The 23,013-nt window shown below is 40.7% G+C and overlaps 1 protein-coding gene across 3 annotated transcripts in view; it reads left to right on the top strand.

Annotated features, from left to right (window-relative positions):
- The window catches only part of LOC136886368 (eukaryotic translation initiation factor 4H), a 170,575-nt gene that overhangs the window by 17,705 nt on the left and 129,857 nt on the right, over positions 1-23,013 (top strand). The gene's annotated exons all lie outside the window — the stretch shown is intronic.

Raw genomic sequence — 23,013 nt, forward strand, 5'->3', positions numbered from 1 at the left:
CGACTTATATCGGCAGAGTGTGATCTCGAAACGTGGTTGCCAACTCCAATATTTACATGTACCACGTGTGTGGTATTTGGTACGGTTAGCGATCTTTTGCATTTTTCTTCAGTATTGAGGTTATTTCATATTAGTGTTTATCTCTCTAGTATAGCACAGTATAGCGTAGTTTACAGTTTAGCATAACGTAAGTTAGCACAATATAGGTTTAGTAGTTAAGTGTATAAAAATAGCTGTAGTTTTATTTACATCCGTGTATTGATTAGTGCACATAGTTTGTGCGTGTTTAGCATGTCTCAAGTGTAGTTCGAGTAAGACAAGCGGCAAGAAAGTGACTCTGAGATCAGCAGAATGTTCTCTTTGTAGGCCATAACTTCCTTCCTTTGCCAGTCATTAGCGGTGAGTGATGTGTTATTTCCTCATTCTCTTTTATTGTTAATAATGCATTCTCTTATTAGTATCGTATGTTGCTGGTATGTGAATTTGTTTTCAATCCTGATTCATTAGCCTTTCTGAGTACGGTATTACATTTTACGAGGGCTGTTTACTGCTGTCGAATTGCGTCAGCTGTTCTCGCAGCAGTAGTGCGCTGGCAACGGAGGAAAGGCAATGCTCATTTGTTTCGCGAAATGTCAATTTAGAAGTAAAGCCATGCGGACTATAGTACTTGCCACTTACCGCTGTGGGTGGGGGCAGTAGAATAACATCCACGCTATCCCTTGGCTGTCGTATGATGTGATTAAAAAGGACCCCAGGAACTCTTTAACTTTGGAATGTGTTGGCGACTGTGGGGCCCTTAGCCGAGTTCTGACATTGCTTCCACATACTTGTGCCAGTTTCTTCACTTTCATCTATGGTATCCAACCTCCCTTGGTCAAGTCTCGTTCTTTTCCGACCCTGACGGTATTAGGTTGCTAGGCTTAGAGGTGTCTTTAATTTCTGTGCCCATCTTGGCCCCTGTCTTTATTTGGCCAATACCTTCATTTTTCAAATTGTTGGATCCGTTGAATTGTTTATCCCTGGTTAGTGTGAATAGAGGATGGTTGCCCAGTTGTATTTCCTCTTAAAACAATAATCAGCACCACCAGTAAAGTACTGCTTTTTGTTAGTAGATGGCTGAGGAAACATATCTATTTAATATTTATTTTCATATGAAGTATCAAACACAAAGCATTCCTTGTTAATCTGGAAAGCTGTTTCTTCCTCTCCTTTCATTCCGTTTTGCAAGTGGGCCGATGACCTAGATGTTTGGTCCCTTTAATCAACAAGAAGCCTTTTCCAGATTCTTTACTCTTTTGCCTCTAGTCCCTCTGCCTTTTAAATGTACCCTGCTGGCATTTTAAATCAATCTGGAGACACTTTCTTCATCCTTGAAGGTGTTCGAAATTGGATTCTTGGTTTATGTCTTAGTGTAGTTTTACATTGTATTCATGTGATACTGACACTGACTCGCATGAAGTTACACACACTGGCTTATTTTTTATGGGCATAAGAAAACAAAGCCATCCACCTTGTTCGATCTCTCCACCACTCCTCTTTTAGCAGTATATTTATATTGACTCTTCTGGTTTCAATACAGCCCTTTAAAGAGCTCCTCCATCTCATTGTAGCCCATTTTTTGGGGCTCTTCATAGTCACTGTATCCAAGAATATTCTCTTTGGTATCCTCCTAGCATTCTCATTACCTGACCAAACCATTTCAGCTTTGCTGTATCAGTCTGTTCTTGAAGTTTACGAACTCTCACTCTTCTCCGTATTTCCTCATTCCGTATTCTATCTCATTTTGTCTTTTCCCGTATGCTCCTCAGAAATCTTATTTCGGCTGCTTGGATCTTATTTGGGTTGCGCTTACTCAGGATTCATGCTTCCTAAGGTTAAGTCTATGTAGGGGGGGTAGCGCCCTTTCGGGCAAGGGCGGTAACTTGTAGGGAATGTGAAAAAGGGCCACATACCGGTGTAGAATGCACACCACCACCCGTGTGTGCAAACTGCACAGGTGAGCATGCCCCGCGATCCAAGAATTATCCTATATTCAAGGAAGAAAAGAAGATCCAGGAGATTAAGACACTGGATAAACTATCTTATCCAGATGCCTGGAGGAAATTTAAATCAATGGCCCCTCCGGAATTCTCCGTCTCCTTTGCTGAGAAGGCAGCGAAAGTACCAATAACACCAACAAGTTTTGTAGCAACCGCTCCAGAGAAACCATCAACTAGCAAGCAGACAATTCCTCACAGCACCAGTAACCAAGAAAAGAGAGAACAAATCCCAACAAAAACATTGGTAAGCAAATTATTGCCAAAAAATTCTCGAAAGGGCACTTCTCAGGCACCTTCGGCTGGAAAGTCCTCTAGTTCAAGTGCGGGGGGAACGACTTCCCCAAATATGGCTGGAAAACCTACTTCCAGCCTTCCTACCAAAGCACAGGTCAAGAAGGAGGAGAAAGGGAAGCCACAGCACTCCCCTAAGAAGTTGGAGAAGTCTTCTCCAACCCCATCGGGGATCACAGCATCCCCGAAGAAGACCGGCAACCAATCTGCCGGTTCTCCTTCAAAGAATAAGGAAACGGCTGGAAACGAGAGGCCCCAACGGTCTCATATTCGATCCCTTTCTGGGGAACTCAGTTCTCCCAGGAAGAAGGCCCACCGTTCAAAATCAGAGAGCACGCCATCTACGGAGGGCTCAGCCTCCAAGTCACCCCTTGCTGGGGACACAATGGAGACTGAAGCCATTATTATTGTAGATGGTGACGATGACATAACGGACACCGACAAAGATGGCGGAAATTGGCAGGTAGCTGATAGAAAGAAGGGCAAGCAATTGTCCTAATTTCCTAACGCTACCAATCCACACAATGGTACTATTGCAGTGGAACTGCAATAGTTATCACTGTCGCCTAGCTGAGTTACGTCAATTCATATCTGTCTATTCGGCCTCCATAGTCTGTCTACAGGAATCTCGTTTGAGACCTGGACACGACAGGACTATGAGAGGATATCGTCTTTATTCCAAAGATAGATTAGCTGTGGATGGCGTGGCAACCGGGGGCGTTTGTACCCTAGTTCGCTCAGACATCTTCAGCGAAGAAGTACCGCTCCGTACTCAGCTAGATGCAGTTGCAGTTCGCACTCCGTTGCCAGTAATGACAACGGTGTGCAGCGTGTACTTTCCACCGGACTTCGGTCTTGAAACGTATGCACTACAAGATTTGATCGCTCAGTTGCCGATGATATGCTGGAGTCTGTTGACGACCACGTGTCTTCCATTACTACAGGAATTTTGGCTGCTGCAGAGGAAACAGTTCCTTCCTCGTCCGGTATTCGTCGCCGGAAACAGGTCCCATGGTGAACGGACGAAATTGCAGCAGCAATACGTGATCGTCGACGGACTTTTAAGCATTATTGTCGGAATCCTACTATGGCCAATCATATCACATTTAAGCGTCTGCGCGCGAAGGCCCGTTTTTTGATTCGAGAAAGTAAGAAAGCTAGTGGGAAAAGTATGTGTCTTCTATGACGGCACATACTCAGTCATCACAAGTGTGGACAAAACTCCGCCGTATTGTCGGTGTACAGAATGTGCCCTCAGTACCGGGAATCTCCATTAATGGAGATATAGTTACGATTCCTTCTGTCATTGCCGACCACATCGCGTCACATTTCGCAGATACGTCCAGCTCTGCGAGATACGACCCTGCATTTCTACCAATTAAGCGCGAAGCAGAGGCACACCATCTCTCTTTCGCCTCCAGTGCTTCACATCCCTACAACGTGCCCTTCATGGAGTGGGAGTTGCGAAGTGCACTCGCGCTATGCAGGGATACGGCTCCTGGACCGGACAAAATCCATAATCAAATGCTTAAGCATTTGAGTGACAGATGTCTCAAGGATATCCTCACCCTGTTCAACAGAATGTGGAGTGAGGGAGTATTTCCATCTCAGTGGCGTGAGGGAATTGTGATACCAATTTCCAAGACAGGTAAAGATCCAAAACTCCTGAATAGTTATAGGCCAATATGCCTTCCAAATGACCTCTGTAAGCTATTTGAAAGGCTGGTTAACCGGCGTCTTGTGTGGGCCATAGAAAAGGAAGGTCTCTTGTCTAACTACCAGTGTGGGTTTCGCTCTCATCGGTCTGCTACTGATCATCTGATCAGACTAGAGAGCGCCATTCAGGAGGCGTTTCTCCGGAAGGAACACCTAGTCGCTATGTTTTTTGACCTGGAGAAAGCTTACAACACTACCTGGCGATATGGGATTCTCTCCACGCTACACCAGTGGGGATTTCGGGGAAATTTACCAACGTTTATTGAGAACTTCATGTCCCTCTGTCTCTTTCAAGTCAGATTAGGGAAGGCATAGTTGCCGCTGCTGGGCCCGCAGTCGTTCCATCGCTGTATGTAGATGACTTAGCTCTACATTACAGCTCCGGAAGGGTGGCCTTTGCTGAGAGACAGCTACTGCAAACTATTAACCGAGTCGACAATTGGGCCCTGCAACATGGTTTTCGATTTTCAGCAGCGAAAACCTCAGTTGTACACTTCTGTAGACGTCTGCCTGTGCATCCCGAACCAGAGCTCCGCTTGCGAAACAGTGTCTTACCAGTGGTTGACACCTGCAGATTCCTGGGTCTCCATTTTGATAAGAGACTAACGTGGCAGCCACACATCCGTCAGTTGAAGGTTGCCTGCACAGAGGTGCCAACTTTTACGGATTGTCCGTAATTATTACGGATTTTACCTCACGATTACGGAATTACGGTTAAAGGGGAAGTTATTACGGAAAAGCTGACATTATCACAAAAAAATAATTTTCTACGGGAAGGAGAAAAGAAGGAAAAATAATCAATCCTTTCGAGCCTTTCTCCTAAATCCTTCTCGTTTCAATGCTTGTGAGTTGGCAAAGATACTTATTCGATCGTGACTTCCTTTTGCTACCTATAAATGTTGTAAAATTCATTGTGAATGTAGGAGCTGCTCTTCTCCACTATAAATCCCTCAGTAATCTTATATTTACCGAGCTCGATAGCTGCAGTCGCTTAAGTGCAGTCAGTATCCAGTGTTCGGAAGATAGTAGGTTCGAACCCCACTGTCGGCAGCCCTGAAAATGGTTTTCCGTGGTTTCCCATTTTCACACCAGGCAACTGCTGGGACTATACCTTAAGGCCACGGCCGCTTCCTTCCCACTCCTAGCCCTTCCCTGTCCCATCGTCGCCATAAGACCTATCTGTGTCGGTGCGACGTAAAGCAACTAGCAAAAAAAAAATCTTGTAAAGTGTACCTGACAGTTGATAGAAAGATAGAGAATGAAGTGGGGCCTACATTAAGCATATCTGCACTGGAATCGCTTATGTTATCACAGTGAGAAGGATGCTTCAAAAACTACACTGAAAAGCAGCTGCTGCGTAAGAAACAAGCTACAAGGAATGGGCAGCATTTAAATTAACATTTTATGTAATAATCCTAGCGGTGTAGCCTATGAAGTTCTACCTGTTTTATCACAGAACTTACAGGTTGTGTGCAAATTTTGTGTAATATGATATAATTTCGAATAGATTGCTAGGGGGTAGGGTGGAAGGGGTGTCATTATCGATAAGGAAGGAGCATGCTTTGGACTTGACTATAAATTTTTCTCGGGGGCGGGAGGTGATTACTGATAATCCAATTCTAAGGTTGGCACCTCTGCCTGCATGAAGAGACTTAACATGCTTAAGTTTCTCAGCGGCACCTCGTGGGGGGGCTGACCGTGTGGTACTGCTACGATTTTACACGGCGACGGTCCTGTCCTCTTCCGAATAGACTATGGAAGTACGGCTTATGGTTCGGCATCAAAATCTACGCTGAGCCTTTTAGACAGTATTCACCATAGTGGAGTAAGGCTGGCAACGGGAGCTTTCTGTACTAGCCCCATTCCCAGCTTACTCGCTGAAGTGGGAGTTCCACCTTTATGGATAAGGAGGCAGCAGTTACTTCTCACGTACGCTGCCAAAATTTGTGAATTGCCGCTACATCCAAGCTATCAATGCATCTATTGTACCCAATACCACCAGAGGTGCCAAGACCGGCCGAATGCCACACGGCCAGTTGGGTTTCGGATTGATAGCTTGTGTCATGATTTGAATATCAATATCGGTGGTTTTCTTGAACAAACTCTTAGCGAGGTACCTCTGTGGTTAGTTCCGCGACCGGATATACGTCTAAATCTGCTCCATGGACCCAAGGTGAACACCGATTCCTCCATTTATCGGAGGTATTTCCAGGACTTCGTTCACCAATATCCTGCTGCGAGACTGATCTTCACGGATGGTTCTAAAATCGGAGATAATGTTGGTTGCTCTTTCGTCATTGATGATATGAGCACGAAGATCTCGCTTCCTAAAGTATGTAGCGTGTATTCTGCAGAACTTTACGCCATCTTAGAGGTTCTGCAGTTTGCACTGCGTGACGAAAGAAGCCACTTTCTTATGTGTACCGATTCGTTAAGCTCTCTGTAGTCTATTGAAACCTGTTTCTTGCAACACCCACTGGTACAGCAGATACATGACCTTCTAGCCAGGTTAATGGATGCTGGCACCAGAATCACTTTCGCGTGGCTACTAAGCCACGTTTGGATTGCGGGAAACGAACTTGCGGATGAAGCTGCAAAGGAAGCTGTACTTTTACCTCCAAGAACAGTCAATGTACCTGCTAAGGATATTTGTTCTCAGCTACGTCGAACCATCTTGGCGTCCTGGGAATCGGAGTGGCTAGATATCCGAAATGCCAACAAGCTGAGAGCAATTAAGAAGACAACTACCGTGTGGCGATCCTCTTTCCGACTTTCACGGAGAGAGGCCATAGTACTGTGCAGGCTGAGGATAGGTCATTTACGATCCACGCACTCTTATCTCCTGAAGAGGGAAGACCCCCCAGTGTGTTCTTGTGGTGCCGACTTCACCGTGGCCCACATCCTCACAGAGTTCGCCGATCTCTCTGGCCTAAGACGGAGCCTCGGCCTGCAGGAAACAATCGAACGCATACTAGCCGATGACGCGACTACTGTTGATCTTGTCATCCGCTTTATGTGCGACAGTGGACTTATCAAGGGCATATAAATTACAAGTGTGCTGCTACTCAGGGAACGTACGTTCCCTTTTGATACGTTAGTAATCTTTTCGGCCTAATTCTATAATTGTTTTTTGTTTTATTTTGTACTGCGTTTCCAAATTCCTTTGTTGAATAAATAATTTTGTTTCATATTTTTTAAATTTCTTTTCCACTTATTTGTTCAGAGAGGATGATTACCTCGTTGTACTTCCTCTTAAAACAAAAATCACCACCAGTAGATGATTGACTGATATGGCCTTGTAATAATACTCAACATGGCTTAGCTGTGTTGATACTGCTACACGGCTGAAAGCAACGGGAAACTACAGCCGTAACTAACTCCCTAGGACATGCAGCTCTCTCTCTCTCTGTATGAATGATGTGCTGATGATGGCTTCCTCCCGGGTAAAATATTCTGGAGGTAAACTAGTCCCCCGTTTGGATCTCCGGGTGGGGACTACACATCATCAGGAAGATGGATACTGACATTCTGCGAGTCGGAGCGTGGAATGTTAGAAGTTTGAATCATTGTGGTAGGTTAGAGAATCTGAAAAGGGAGATGGATTGATTAAAGTTAGATGTAATTGGTATAATTGAAATACGTTTGCAGGAAGAACAGGATTTTTGGTAAGGCGACCACCGAGTTATCAACATGAAATCAAACAGGGGAAGCAGAAGTTGGTGTAATAATGAATAAGAAAATAGGGCAGCAGGTAAGCTACTATGACCAGCATAGTGAAAGTATTGTCGTCAAGATAGACACCAAACCAATGCCCACCACAATAGTGCAGGTCTATATGCCTACTAGTTCAGCGGATGATTAGGAAATCAAAATACTACATGAAGAGATAGAAGATTTAATACAATATGTAAAAGGTGACGAGAATCTAATTGTGATGGGAGACTGGAATGCAGTGGTAGGCCAAGGAAGGGAAGGTAGTACAGAGGAACTTGGCTGGTTGATTCTGTACTGATCATAATTTAGTCCTTGCCAGTACTTGGTTCAAACACCACAAACGACGGCTGTATACGTGGACGAGACCTGGAGACACTGGAAGGTATCAAATAGACTTCATTATGATTAGGTAGAGATTCAGAAATCATGTGTTGGATTGCAAAACTTTCCCAGGAGCAGACGTGGACTCTGACCACAACGTGTTGGTCATGAAATGCCATCTGAAGTTGAAGAAATTGAAGAAAGGAAGGAATGCAAAAAGATGGGATCTAGACAAGTTGAAAGAAAAGAGTGTGAGGGATTGTTTCAAGGAACATGTTGCACAAGGGCTAAATGAAAAGGCTGAAGGAAACACAGTAGATAAAGTGACTAGACGTCCCATTTTGAACGGGACAGTACCGTTTTTCAACCTGGTGTCCCGACAGATTTTGTTGGGACACCTCTTTGTCCCGTTTTATTAGAAAATGAATATAATTTTAGTCCCTATTTTCGTCAGTGTAATATTTTAAATTGTTATAAGATACTGAAATTCGTGTATGGCAAGGTAAGTGTTTTTATGTCCATAACAACTAAGCTAGCTATGAGTAAAGACGGAATATAAGAGGCTGTGACAATATTTGTTATGAGCAACAACAAATATGGCAACCCTGATACTCTGCCTGCATTTGTTTTCCTTGCTTGAAGCGAGTCCCTGGTTAATTTTCTCAACAACAGAAGGTGGAGTGTCGTATGATGCAGGATTAAAAATACCGAAACAAAAATGTATGTTCACTACTGCGTTGTAAGAAAGGTAAGTGCCTTATTAACATACAATTTTTAGCGAATTTAATGCAATTCAGCTCCCTGTAATTATGTATAGATCCAGAAATTCTAATTTTCTATTGTAGGTTTTCATAAAGAAAACGCTGACCGATTGTGATTGTGATGTTCGTTGTACCATTTGTAACACCGAATTCTCTGTGTCCCATGGAGAGAAAAGCGACATTGAACATCTAAAATCAAGGAAGCATAAAAACGCAGAAATTGTGGCATCGTCATACAAAAGTGTAACTTCATTTTTTCGGCCAACTTCAGCAACAGACCATGAACTGCACTTGGCTGCAATTGAAGGAGCCTGGACTTACCACATGGTTGAAGAAAATAATATCTTTCGCTCAAATGACTGTGCTTCGAAACTAATAAGAAATTGGTTTGAACAGAAATTCTCTTGCAGTCGTATGAAGTGTGAAGCCATTGTTGTGAACGTACTTGCACCGCATTCTTATGAAATATTGCAGAAGGAATTGAATGAAGTCAGGTGTGTTACAGTGTTTACAGATGCTTCTAATCATGGGGAGGAAAAGATTTTTCATGTTATGGTTAGGTACTTTTTACCACTACAGGGTGTCCGTGTTTGAATTTTGGAAATTGATGAACGACCTGGTGAAACAGCAGATATTGTTACCGATTATCTGATTGCCGTGTTTGCAAAAAACAATCTTAACAACAAGATAATTGCATTCTGTGGTGACAATACTGATTTTGGTGGGGCAGCACGTAAGGGATCCAGAAATATTTTCCACAAACACAGGATGTTATTATATCGTAGAATCCTTGGCGTTGGATGTGCAGCGCACAACACAATTATGCTGCTGATTGTTTACCTATCGATGCAGAACTTGTTATTCACAAAATATATTATCATTTTCACTCGTACACTATTAGAGTAGAATCACTAAAGGATTTCTGCAATTTTGCTGAGATTGAGTACAGGAAATTGTTAGGTTATAGTAACATCAGGTGGTTAGCATTGATGTCAGCACTTGGAAGAGTTCTTGCAATTTTTGAAGGACTGAGATCATATTTTCTGAGTCAGGAAAAATGTCCAATGATAATGAAAGATTTTTTTGAAAACCCATTGGCGAAAATTGTCCTTCTTTTTCCTTACAACCAAGCTACAACTTTCCACTAGGCAGTTCTGCATGTAGTAGGTGAGTTAGCAACAGGAGTTGAAGTAGTCATGGCACTTTCTGTGTTGAAAGTAAATATGACTCAGAAAAAGGAGAACAATTTTATCCCAGATGTTGTAAAATGTGCTTTGCATGAGCTTCAAGATGAGAGTAAGGTGAAAGTAGAGGATTTCCAAAAAATTGCTAATAGTTTCTATCATTCATGTATTCAGTACTTAAAAGTCTGGACTGACAGATTTGAAGTATATAAGAAATTTGAATGGATCTTGCTTAACAATGTCCTGAAATGGAATGATGTTGAAATATGTATACCTACGATTAAAATTTTATCTGGAGAATCAAATGTTGATGATAATGCCATTTTCAGTGAATTTGTTTATGTTAAGCAATTTCCTACTGCAGACAAAATCACTCAATGGAATAATGAAGGAAAAGAAGCCCATCTGAGATGGGTAGAAATGTTTGAATATTTCTCTTCTCAAAAACTATCATTCAGTACTTTTTCTAAGGTTGTAGAATTTGGGTTATCCTTGCCAGGTACTAATGCACCTGTAGAGAGAGTTTTTGCAAGTATGAACAAAATATGGACATCAGAAAAACACCAATTAAACGTTGGAACGCTGAAAGCATTGTTGCTTACCAAAGTCAATCTAAAATATAGTGCTTTGAGTTTTTCAATTACTTGAAGCAAAATGAGAAACTTCTGAAGAAAATCTATTCTTCAGAAAAATATGTCCTCTAGGCTAACTGTATAACATGATGTAAAAAGTATGGGATTTTTATAGTAGGCTAATTGTAATGTTTTATGTTCTGTATTCATTAGGCCTATTGTAATAATTTTGCCTTATGTTTGTAATAGATAAACAGGCTTATAGTTTTCTATTTGCTTTAACTTATAGACCAAATAATACTTTTTTTAAAGTCAGTTGATAAGTGTCCCGTTTTCACGTTGAGAAAATATGGTCACATTACAATAGAGTGGATAGTCATGAAAAATTAAGTCAGTAGGGCTGCTGAAGAGATGTTAGGAAGGAAGTAAAGTTCAACTAAGAATCAGTGGATAACTCAGGAGATACTCGACCTGATTGATGAACGACGGAAATACAAGAATGCTAGAAATTAAGAGGACAGAAAAGAATACAGGCGATTAAAGAATCAAATCGATAGAGAGTGCAAGGTAGCTAAGGAAGAATGGCTGAAGGAGAAGTGCAAGGATGTCGAAGGTTGTATTGTCCTGGGAAGGGTAGATGCTGCATTATAGGAAAATCAAGGAACCCTTTGGAGAAAGGAAGTCTAGGTGTATGAATATTAAGAGCTCAGATGGAAAGCCACTTCTAGGGAAAGAAGATAAAGCAGAAAGATGGCAAGAACATATCCAACAGTTATATCAAGGTAAAGATGTAGATAATTTGGTTCTGGAATAAGAAGAGGCTGTTGATGCTGATGAAATGGGAGACCCAATTTTGAGGTCAGCGTTTGACAGAGCTGTGGGAGACCTAAATAGGAACAAGGCACTTCGAATTGATGACATTCCCTCTGAATTACTGACTGCTTTAGGAGAAACCAGCATGGCAAGGTTATTCCATTTAGTGTGTTATGCCTGTTGCTCACGGTAAAATTTTCTGTCAAATTTATTGTACAATAATTTAATTTTATAAAATTTCTGTTGCTCACGGTCAAATTCAAGTTTTATAAAACCTTTGATAAAACTTTTCATAAAATAGGACATGTTCTATTCCGTAAAATTAATTTTACAAAACGAACCAATCAGCGAAGCTGACATCACGATGATGCTGGCACTACGTCGTGAGAAGATTGCGAAGCTCGATTGTAAACAAACACTTCTTTCTAAAGTGGCAGGATCCGGGTGGACTAAGGAAGCTGTTAGTGTTTTACTGACGAATACTGGAAATATCCTTGTTTGTACGAAGTTAAAACGCCACTCTACCACAGCAGAAATGCAGGAAGAGAGGCAAAAAACACAATCGGCGAATTCCTATATGAATACTGGTCTTCTAACCTCAACTAATTTTCGACCAAGGACCTTCTTCTCTTCTTTTGATCCAATCCCGGGTCCAGCATTTCCTGACATTTCTTTTCTTCCTTTTTACCACTGTACAACATATAATTGCATCTAAAGCAGCAAGTTTTGCTTTGTTTGTTGGAGCCATACTCTCAAACACATTGTAAGTTGAACAGCTGATTCTTGGTTTAAAAGTGTATCGATAGATGGCAGCACATACATATCTTAGTTCAGAAGTATGTTCATAGATGACCATTCTGGTGTTTCCGCGGATTTTATAAAATAATTTTACCGTGAGCAACACAACTTGTTTCACCAAATTTTTATAAAATTAATTGTACAGCAAATTTTACTAAATATTTTACCGTGAGCAATAGGCATAAGATGTATGTCTCCCTGTAGACTAATGCATTTGGTCCAGCGATGTTCCAATGCCTTGATCCCATTTCGAAAATGAGATTCCTCCAGGCCTGCAAAATACCTCTCCAATTCGGCTGTCAGTTCTTCCCTTGTAGAAAATCTCCATCCACCTAGGAAAATTTTCAGCTTGGGGAATAGATGAAAGTCTGATGGTGCCAAATCAGGTGAATAATGTGGATGTGGCAACAGTTCGTGCCCCAGTTCATGAAGTTTTGCCATGGCAATAACAATTGTGTGCGGCGTACCGTTGTCCTGATGAAAGATGACCTTTTTCCTTGCCAAACCAGGCCTTGTTTCACGCATCTTTTCCTGTAGTTGGTCTAGGAGGTTTGCATAGTATTGCCCCGTAATTGTTGGGCCAGTAGGAAGATAATCTACCAGCAGAATGCCTTTTGCAACCCAGAAAACTGAGGCCATAACCTTTCCGGCCCAACACACTGCCTTTGCTTTCTTTGGTGGTGGTGAATCAGCATGTTTCCACTGCTTTGACTGCTGTTTTGTCTCTGGGGGTATAGTAGTGGACCCAAGTTTCATCTGTAGTCACAAACAGGTGCAAAAAATCTCGTTTGTTGTACTGAAAACGGGTCAGACTTTGTTCAGACATTTCCAATCTGGTGTGTTTATTGTCCAATGTCAAGAGCCGCGGCACCCATCTTGCGGATAATTTTTTTCATACCCTATTCTTCGGTTAAAATATAATATACCCGTTCAAAAGACATCCCTACAGCTTCAGCAATCTCCCGCACTTTCAGTCGACGATCCTCCATGACCATTTTATGCACTTTTGCGATAAATTCTGGGGTCGTAACACCTTTTGGCCGTTCAGTATGCGGATCATCATCCAAGCTCTCCCGACCAAATTTAAACTCGCTGGTCCACTTGGCAACAGTTGAAAATGAAGGATCAGATTCCCCCAGTGTGTTCTGAAAGTCGGCATGAATTTCCTTTGCTTTCATACCTTTCTTTACAAAGTATTTAATCACTGCTCGAATCTCAGTTTTTTCCATTGTCACAAATCACTACGCAGGAACAACAACAAAGAGTCGTTACTACCACACTCCTGCAGCTAGAGCACTGATGCGCCACGTATTCACTCACAAAGGGTTTGTGATTATTGCGCGGGAACCTCGTTGCTCTAGCACTGACATCTAGCGCTAATTCCGAGAACTTTTCAAACCGTCCTCGTATGAGATATGAGAAGTCCCATCCGATTTTCGGCAGAATGTTGTTATACCTATTCCCAAGAAAGCCGGTACAGACAGTTGTGAAAACTACCGCACCATTAGTTTAGTATCTCATGCCTGCAAAATTTTAACATGTATTATTTACAGAAGAATGAAAAAACAAGTTGAAGGTGAGTTGGAAGAAGATCAATTTGGCTTCAGAAGAAATGTAGGAACACGTGAAGCAATCCTGACTTTATGTCGAATGTTAGAGGATCGAATCAAGAAGGACAAGCCCACGTACACTGCATTCGTAGATCTAGAAAAGGCATTCGATAATGTTGATTGGACCAAGCTATTTGCGATTCTGAAGATGATTGGGATCAGATACCGAGAACGAAGAATTATCTACAATCTGTATAAAAATCAGTCTGCAGTGATAAGAATCGAGGGCTTTGAAAAAGAAGCAGCAATCCAGAAAGGAGTGAGGCAAGGCTGCAGTTTGTCTCCCCTCCTTTTCAATGTTTACATAGAACAGGCAGTAAAGGAAATCAAAGAGGAATTTGGAAAGGGAATCACAATCCAAGGAGCAGAAATCAAAACCTTGAGATTTGCCGATGATATTGTTATTTTATCTGAGACTGCAGAAGATCTCGAGAAGCTGCTGAATGGTATGGACAAAGTCTTGGGTAAGGAGTACAAGATGAAATTAAGTCCAAAACAAAAGTAATGATGTGCAGTCGAATGAAGGCAGGTGATGCAGGAAATATTAGATTAGGAAATGAAGTCTTAAATGAAGTAGATGAATATTGTTACTTGGGTAGTAAAATAACTAACGATGGCAGAAGTACGGTGGATATAAAATGCAGACTAGCACAAGCAAGGAAGAGCTTTCTTAAGAAAAGAAATTTGCTCACTTCAAACATTGATATAGGAATTAGAAAGATGTTTTTGAAGACTTTCGTGTGGAGCGTGGCATTGTATGGAAGTGAAACATGGACGATAATTAGCTCAGAAAGAAAGAGAATAGAAGCTTTTGAAATGTGGTGTTACAGAAGAATGCTGAAGGTGAGACGGATAGATCGGATCACGAATGAAGAGATACTGAATCGAATTAGTGAGAGGAGATTGATTTGGCTGACAAGAAGAAGAGATAGAATTATAGGAGACATCTTGAGACACCCAGGACTTGTGCAGTTGGTTTTTGAAGGAAGTGTAGGTCGTTAGAACGGTAGTGGTAGACCAAGGTATGAATATGACAAGCAGATTAGAGCATATGTAGGATGCAGTAGTTGCATTGAAATGAAAAGGTTAGCACAAGATAGGGTGGCATGGAGAGCTGCATCAAACCAGTATATGGACTGATGACTCAAACAACAACAACAACAACAACAGGTCTAAAGTAGGATGAGTATAAAACCTTGCACTTCATCTGCACATCCTTGTTCCATACAATGTCTCTCATGCCCTGCAAGAAACTTGTAGACTGCTTTATTCTTAAATTAGTTCTGCAATCCTGTAACATCATGCTGCTCAAATATTTAAAATTGTTCACTACTTCAAGAGGTTCATTTCCTATTCTTATCACTCCCCTGGCTGTTCTGTTAATCTCTCATCATGATCAAAGTCTTACTTTTCACACCACTAAATATCATTCCAAAATTCCTTATCTCATTCCATTACTTAACTTTTATCTGTACTTTCTCATCATTATCTCTTCAAATTATAATGTTATCAGTAAATAGCATAGATTTTAATTACTCTCCCATCATCTTCTCTTCAAAATTATTTTGTTTTCTATTCATGATGATAATGAAGAGTAAGTGGGACAGTACACATCTGTCTTAAGCCTGTCTCATCTCTGAACCATTCAGATTAACCTACTTCAATAATGACACAGATTTCACACTTTTGATATGTTGATGTTACCATCTGCGTTGTTTCATTCCTTGGTCAATGTTTTCCGTACTGAATGCCTTGGGGGTCACTGTCATATGCCTTTTTATATGTAGAAAAGTCATTACCATGTCCTTTCCAAATTCCCAATACTTCTCCATCATTTGACGTAATGTAAATATTGGGTCAAATGTGGACCTGCCTTCTCTGAATCCTCTGCAAGTTTTCCCTTTACTGTCTCTTATTCATTTATCCATGATTCTTTTGAGGATGCTTGCTGTATGAGGGATCAGTGTCATTCTAGTTTTCGCACCCCATCCTGTCTCCTTTCTTAAAGTTCAGTACAATAACCCCCATTGTTCTCTCCTTTGGAACAGTCTTTTCTCTCCGTATCACACTGACGACATTGATAAGAAATTAAAATGAAGGTCCACCTATTCAATACCATTAAATATGATGTCAAATCACATATACAATGGGACCGGTTTCGACCCCATTATGGGTCATCTTCAGCCATGGACTAAAATTGGCAATATATAGCACAAATACAATCAAATTAACACTTTAAAAACATTATATGTGTATTAGAAATTATTTTACAAAAGAGGCAAAAGATCTGTCAATAATACTACAATTAGTGAATTTGAAGTCCACCAGTCGAATTTTGTCATGTGTAACATTGTCATTGGTATCAATCCAGAATGAACAGTCCTAATAAGTAACCCCTGTACATCATTGACCATCTCTAGTTGCCCGGGTGTGGTGTATGAGTCCCCTCCATCTTTGTCTGTCCACGAACCACTGTTCTTTTGTAATCTTCTCCCAATATTGTCCTCTCTCCTCAAGATCTTTCTTCACCAGATCGGTCCATTTTCTTCTGGGTCTGCCCACTTCTCTTTCATATTCTCTTCTTGCAGTCCTGCTTGCACTCGTCCTTCTTACATGGCCAAACCACTTCAGTCTTGCTTTCTGGATACTCTCTAGTAAGGAGTCTCCTATTCCCACCTCCTCTTGGACTTTTTCATTCCTGAACTTGTCCTTTCTGGTCTTCTGTATCATGGTGTAGAGGAACTTCATTTCTGCAGTTCGGAGTTTTGAGTTGTCTATTCTCGTTAACGTGGTGGTTTCCAAGCTGTACGTGAAGACGGGAGTATAATATGATTTATATGTCATCTTAGCTTTCAATGATACCTGTTTATCCCAGCAGGTGTCTTACTGGGTAAAATTGAGTTGCCTTGTGAATTCAATGGTCCACCTGTACTATACTACCAAGTACTTAAAACATTGGACTACTGTCCAGTTTGGTGTCATTCTGATTTGTGGGTTGTCATCTTCCCCCTGTAACTTCATTATTACCACCGTCTTAGCCTTGTTGATATTTAAATCATACCTCTTAAACTCTTGACTCCATTTCTGCAGCTTTTCCTCCATATCATTTTCGGTTTCACCCCAGGTCACCACGTCATCTGCAAAGATGAAAGCTTGCAAGTCCTGCTGCCCCTTCCTTTGTATTGCCTTTATTATAGCATCCATCACACTGATAAATAGAAGGCGTGATAAAGTACTGCCTTGCTGTACTCCTCTCTTCATTTTAAACCATTTGGAGAGCCCGCAACTCACTTAACTCAACTTCTGGTTTTATCATACAGCATCTTCACTTTTGCAACACGACTGTTACAAACTATCATAATCTATAAGCTTCATTTCCGTATTGATTGTAGCTACAACATAAGAATGATACTGAAGCCTCCACCTTTTTACAAATCTAGTAAACGCCGTTTCTTACACAATTCATTTCTATTTACAGATATCACGGCTTACAACATATAGGAAGAAGCCTACACACTATCATTTAAGATATTAAAAATGTAAACCATTTGACACTTGACATAGCATATAACGTCATATTAAGGTGCACGTCGCAAACTAAACAAAATTTTTATACTTACAATACGCATTACTATAAACTCAGCATTTAGTATATGCTATGAATATAGTACATAGACAATGCATCGAACCAAACATTAAACTACGACCCATTTCTTCATAGACAGTGTCCAGATCACTTCAAGATACACATACTACCAACAGAAGGACATCGTGTAATAAGCAACATAATCACCAGAAGAATAAAATGTCGAAATGTTTTTAATAATTAATTATAAGTTTTAACGTAAAATAGTGATTATGAACATCAGTGTATACACAATAGTACAAATCTCAGTTTACGCTTACCAAATCAACAGGAACATTGTAGCAACACGCTTCTCACATTATGTAATCTTTTTATAATTAAAGAAGAGAGGATTTATTTTACCATTTTAACATACAACTTATTTTAAACGGCCTGTCAAAGTGGGTCAATTCTATGTATGTACACCACCTTCCAATGTGATGTTTTAATAACTATATTGGTATATGACAGCTGAGGATGACCCTAGAGGGGTCGAAACCGGTACTGTGATTAATAGTACAGTAGACGCCCGCTATAGCGAGTACGGTATATAACGAGAACTCCGTTATAGCGACGACTTTTCTGCCCCTTCAAAATTCCTATATTAAACTGTGTATCATCCTTCGGTTACAGCGAGAACCCTATCACTAGCGCATCCGTTATTACGAGCGATTAAGCGCGCCCGATTTTTTCCGTTACCAATATTTATGCACCCCAGCGATGATATTGCATGCGATCGATTACCTTCGGCATCGTTTCCTCGCTATGTACACTAGCGATTTCTCTCGTCGACATTCGAAGGCGTTGTCGGAGTCGATTAGTAATGTCCGTCGACAGCTGTTCCGTAAAGAAAATTCGAAATGAAAGAGAACATATTTTCGTAATAAATGCATAAATAACGTGTCCGATAACGGTTGTTAACTCGTTAAAAATTAAGGCTGACTAAACGACCGCTTAATTTTGAGGCTAAATACTGCAATTAAGTAAGAATAGGATATACCTCGAGATATGGCAGAGTGCTTAATTGATTTCATACGTTAGTTTGTATTTTGTCGCGTCTGGTTAAATTACGGAAAGGCTATTATGAAAATTTATAGCGAGAAAGGTATATTTTCTCTACCGGCGCTTGAAGTGTGTTTTCATCATACGTTTAGTACGGTTAAGTTAGGATACGTAACGCTGTTTGAATAAGAAAACTGAAACGTTTGCAACAAAATGTGATCGATTATCTTCGGTACGGTATAGTTTTCTCTCTTTGTGCATTTGCGAGCTCTCTCGTTGACATTCTAAGGCGATGTTGGAGTTGATTAGTAATACCCATCGACTGCTGTTCTCTAAAGAAAATTCGAAATGAAAAAGAGGATAACACGTTTTCGTCATACATGCGTAAATGACGTGACCGATAGCAGTTGTTAACTCGTAAAATTAAAGACTGAATAAACGGTATCTTAATTTTAATGTTATATACGGATATTAGGTAAGAATGTCATACACCTCAAGATATGGCAGAGTACATCACTGATTTCAGAGGATATTTCATATCTTCTCGCGTCTAGTTACGGCTATTTACCTGTAAATTTTTCGCGAGGAGGTTATTTCTCTACATGCGTTTCAAATATGTTTTCATGATAGGCTACATATATACGGTTAGGTTAGGTGACGCTGTTTGAAGAAGAAAGCTCAGGTGTTTGCCACAGAAATCTCTGGAGTGATGCCGTATTTCTCCGACTCCAAGACTTTTTTTTTCTCTCAGAATCTCATGCGAAAACTCAAGGGTTGTTGCATTCGCAGCCTAACAGTAAGCTAATGGATACCACTGGCAACTACCGCGGTAACCACGCTGCTTCTTTTCACACGTGCACAGAACTCATTGACAATAAACGACCGCCTTTTTACTACACATCGCTAGCCGCGACAACCGGTTGTACAGAGCCTGTGTGTATCTCAAATCTGCAGAATGGCATCAAAACATGCGACCCTTCGAATTCTTAGAAAAGCCATGGCTTCTCAGTGGCAGAGTCATAACGCGTCTATTGCACTTGACGCTTAGTAAAATTAAGGTTTATAGACAGCAGGAATATTTTCGTGATGGATAGTGGTATTGGCCGGGCTGAGTGGCTCAGGCGGTTTTCTAACCCCAACTTGGCAGGTTCGATCCTGGCTCAGTCCGGTGGTATTTGAAGGTGCTCAAATACGACAGCCTCGTGTCGGTAGATTTGCTGGCACGTAAAAGAACTCCTGCGGGACAAAATTCCGGCACCTCGGCGTCTCCGAAGACCATAAAAGTAGTTAGTGGGACGTAAAACAAATATTATTATTATTATTATTATTATTATTATTATTATTATTATTATTATAGTGGTATTATAAAGATACGTGGAAAAGGTATTGCCGGCAAATTTTCAACAGATTTTAGACGATATTATGATGCCAAGTTTGTTAATGTTTATTAAACACTCGGAAATGTAGAATAATTGTGCAGCCGCAAGAAAATACGGCATAGACCTAACTAAAGCCAATATTTGGCGTCAGCGTGAAGACAAAAAAAATATGAAGAAAAAAATGCGTACCGCTACTGTACAAAAAATGCATTCAGTGGTCCGCAACAAGGACGCTTTAAAGAAGTCGATGATGAAATTGTGAAGTATGTGCACGAAAAACGCAAGGGCGGTTGGCCATACCGTGGCGCAATAAACTCGTTCATTGACTTTCAAAGTTCGCGATTAGGCCTATACATCGCTAGCCGTTGAATTTGGCCGCACCCGACAAGCGAGACGTGCGGTTATATCTGACGCTGCATAAAAGTAACAGTTTTATAGACAGCAAGAATAATTTTCTGATGGTTCGTTGTATTGTAGAGACGCATGGAATAGGTATTGCCGGAACATTTTCAACGAGTCATCTTCGGTATTATGATGCCAATGTTAAGTTAATGGTCCTTAAACTTGCGGAAATAAAGAATAATTGTGCAGCCGCAAAAAAATGAAATACGGCGTAATGAAAGTCAATGTTCGGCGTCTAAAAATAGTCTAAAAATGCGTAGGCTTGTATGATTTTACAAACTTCTTTTTGAGCCTGATTTAAATTTTTTTGAAGGAAAAAGTGGGGTTAATCTTGGATTCGGAGGAATACGGAACTATATTTTTTTCAGAATGAAATTAAACGTACACTTTTACGTAGTATCGGATTACGAAAAATAGCAAACAAGTAAGTCGTAGTGTGGATATCATCTGCGGAAACGCAAGTTTTGAACAAACTGATTGCCGTTTCATACCGACTTGAAAGTGCATGAAGGGTTTTCCGACTTTTATACAAAAATCTGATATAACGACAATCCGTTATAGCGAATAAATTTTTCGCTGTTATGAATTCTCTCTATAACAGACTTCTACTGTATATAAATAAATGTATTGATAAGGTGGAGGCTTCAGTATCATTCTTATGTTGTCACAAACTTCCAGCTCTTTTAGGCATTTCCAGATACGCTTCCTTGGTATGCTATCATAAGCCTTTTTGATGTCTAGAAATAGTAGAAAAAGTTACTTCTCTTTTTCCCAGTTCTTTTCCATTAACATCCTGACAGCAAAGATAAGGTATGTAGTTGTTCTTCCAGGCCTAAAACCATATTGTTCCTCTTCCAATAAAGGTTCTACAATTCCTCTTATCTACTTCAATTTTTTTCCCAGGAGTTTTAGAGTAATTCCATGGTAGTTGAGGCATTTCAGTCTACTCCCCTTTTCGAAAAGGGTCTGGGGTAGTGTTTTCCTGTCATACTGTGTTGAGGTGTCTGTATAACCACTGAGCTGCTGGAGTTCCCACTACTCGCAACATATCTGCATTCAACTCATCCACTCAACTGCTTTTTCTTTCCTCATACTTTCAGGGACTTTTCTAGCAACGATTGCATACAAAATAATTATCCAAGTTCATTGTCCGCATAGGAACGAATCACTTCGGATGACATGAACTCAACATCTCTAACGAAGAGGTCACTTTCACAGTGAAAGGTATAGCTGTTGATACATCGCCAGAACCAATTCATGCATTGATAAGAATTTTGTGTGTGATATTATTGCTATAATAGCAATAAGGATTTTAATAACATCCTATGTCCCTCCATAGCGCCTCCATGGCTCAGGCAGCAGCACGCTGGCCTCTCACCACTGGGTTCTGTGGTTGAAATTCTGGTCACTCCATATGTGATTTGTGCTGGACGAAACAGAGGCGGGCAGGTTTTTCCCCAGGTACTCCGGTTTTCCCCATCGCATTTCATTCCAACAACACTCTCCAATATCCTTTCATTTCATCTGTCATTCATTAATCATTATCCCAGAGGAGTGCGACAGACCTTGGCAGCCGGCACAATTTCTATCCTCGCTGCTAGATGGGGGCTTCATTCATTCTATTGCTGACCCGGTTAAATAACTGAAAACAGGTTGTGGATTTTCATTGTTCATGTCCCTCCGTGTTTTCAAAAGGCAAAAGCAGTCTTGACTCACAAGTCAGGAGATGAGAAAGTTGGGTCAAATCGGAGGCCCATTTCCATCTGTTCAGTTTTATGTAGGGTTATCGAGAGAGTTATAGGTCACCGGTTGAGAGAATTCATGACATTCAATGATAATCAGAGGGGATTCAATGTCTCACCCGGCACGATAACTAATACTTCATTGCTACAGTCGATTCTGGCGAAGGCAAAGAACAAGAAAACTGATGCAACCATAGTCCTAGACGTCCAGAAGGCATTTGATAACATTGGCTATGATCATCTGAGAAGAGCTCTAGACAATTCTGCCGTTCCATCTAAAGTTGTCGAGGTAATCCTCTCTCTTCAACAGGGCAGTATCATCTCTCTTTAACAGGGCAATATCGCCTCTCTTCAAGATGGCAATACAACCCAAATTGAAGCCAACTACTTGAGAACTAAGAGCACAAAACTGAGAAGAGGTGTTTTGCAAGGTTCACCATTGTCACCTACGCTTTATAATATTGCAACGGACCAATTACTGAATGAACTCTCGGTGGAATCAATAGCTAGGGAATATGAGTTTCCACTCGTAGAAGGTTTGAAGCCTCTCACAGTACTGGGATTTGCCGATGACACAGTTATTGTTGGTAAAGACAAATCTTCTGCACTAGATCTGACTGAAGCAGCAATGAGAAGATTGAGAGAGATAGACTTGAACATCAGTATGTCTAAATCAATGTCTATCAACATATCTAAAGGCCTAATGTCTGTCTTTGGTGGAGATATAACATTGATATTGCAAGATGAGTCCATCAGATATCTTGGAGTGAACTTTCAGAACTGAATTACCTTTGACACACACAGAACGATACAGGGTCTACGTTTCAAATTGGAGTCGCTGTCATCTCCTGAGGATAATTACCTATTTGTACTTCCTCTTAAAACAAAAATCACCACCACCACCATCTTCTCCTGTCCTTCAGGCAGACCAAAATTTCACCGTCATCCCGTATACCCAAAATTGATTTATCCATTTCAGACAGTTGGCGCTGGACTGTATTCCTATAAAATTTCTGAAAGACAGCAACAAAATGATAAAATAAA

The sequence above is a fragment of the Anabrus simplex genome, chromosome X, assembly GCF_040414725.1.
Source record: "Anabrus simplex isolate iqAnaSimp1 chromosome X, ASM4041472v1, whole genome shotgun sequence".
NCBI lineage: Eukaryota > Metazoa > Arthropoda > Insecta > Orthoptera > Tettigoniidae > Anabrus > Anabrus simplex.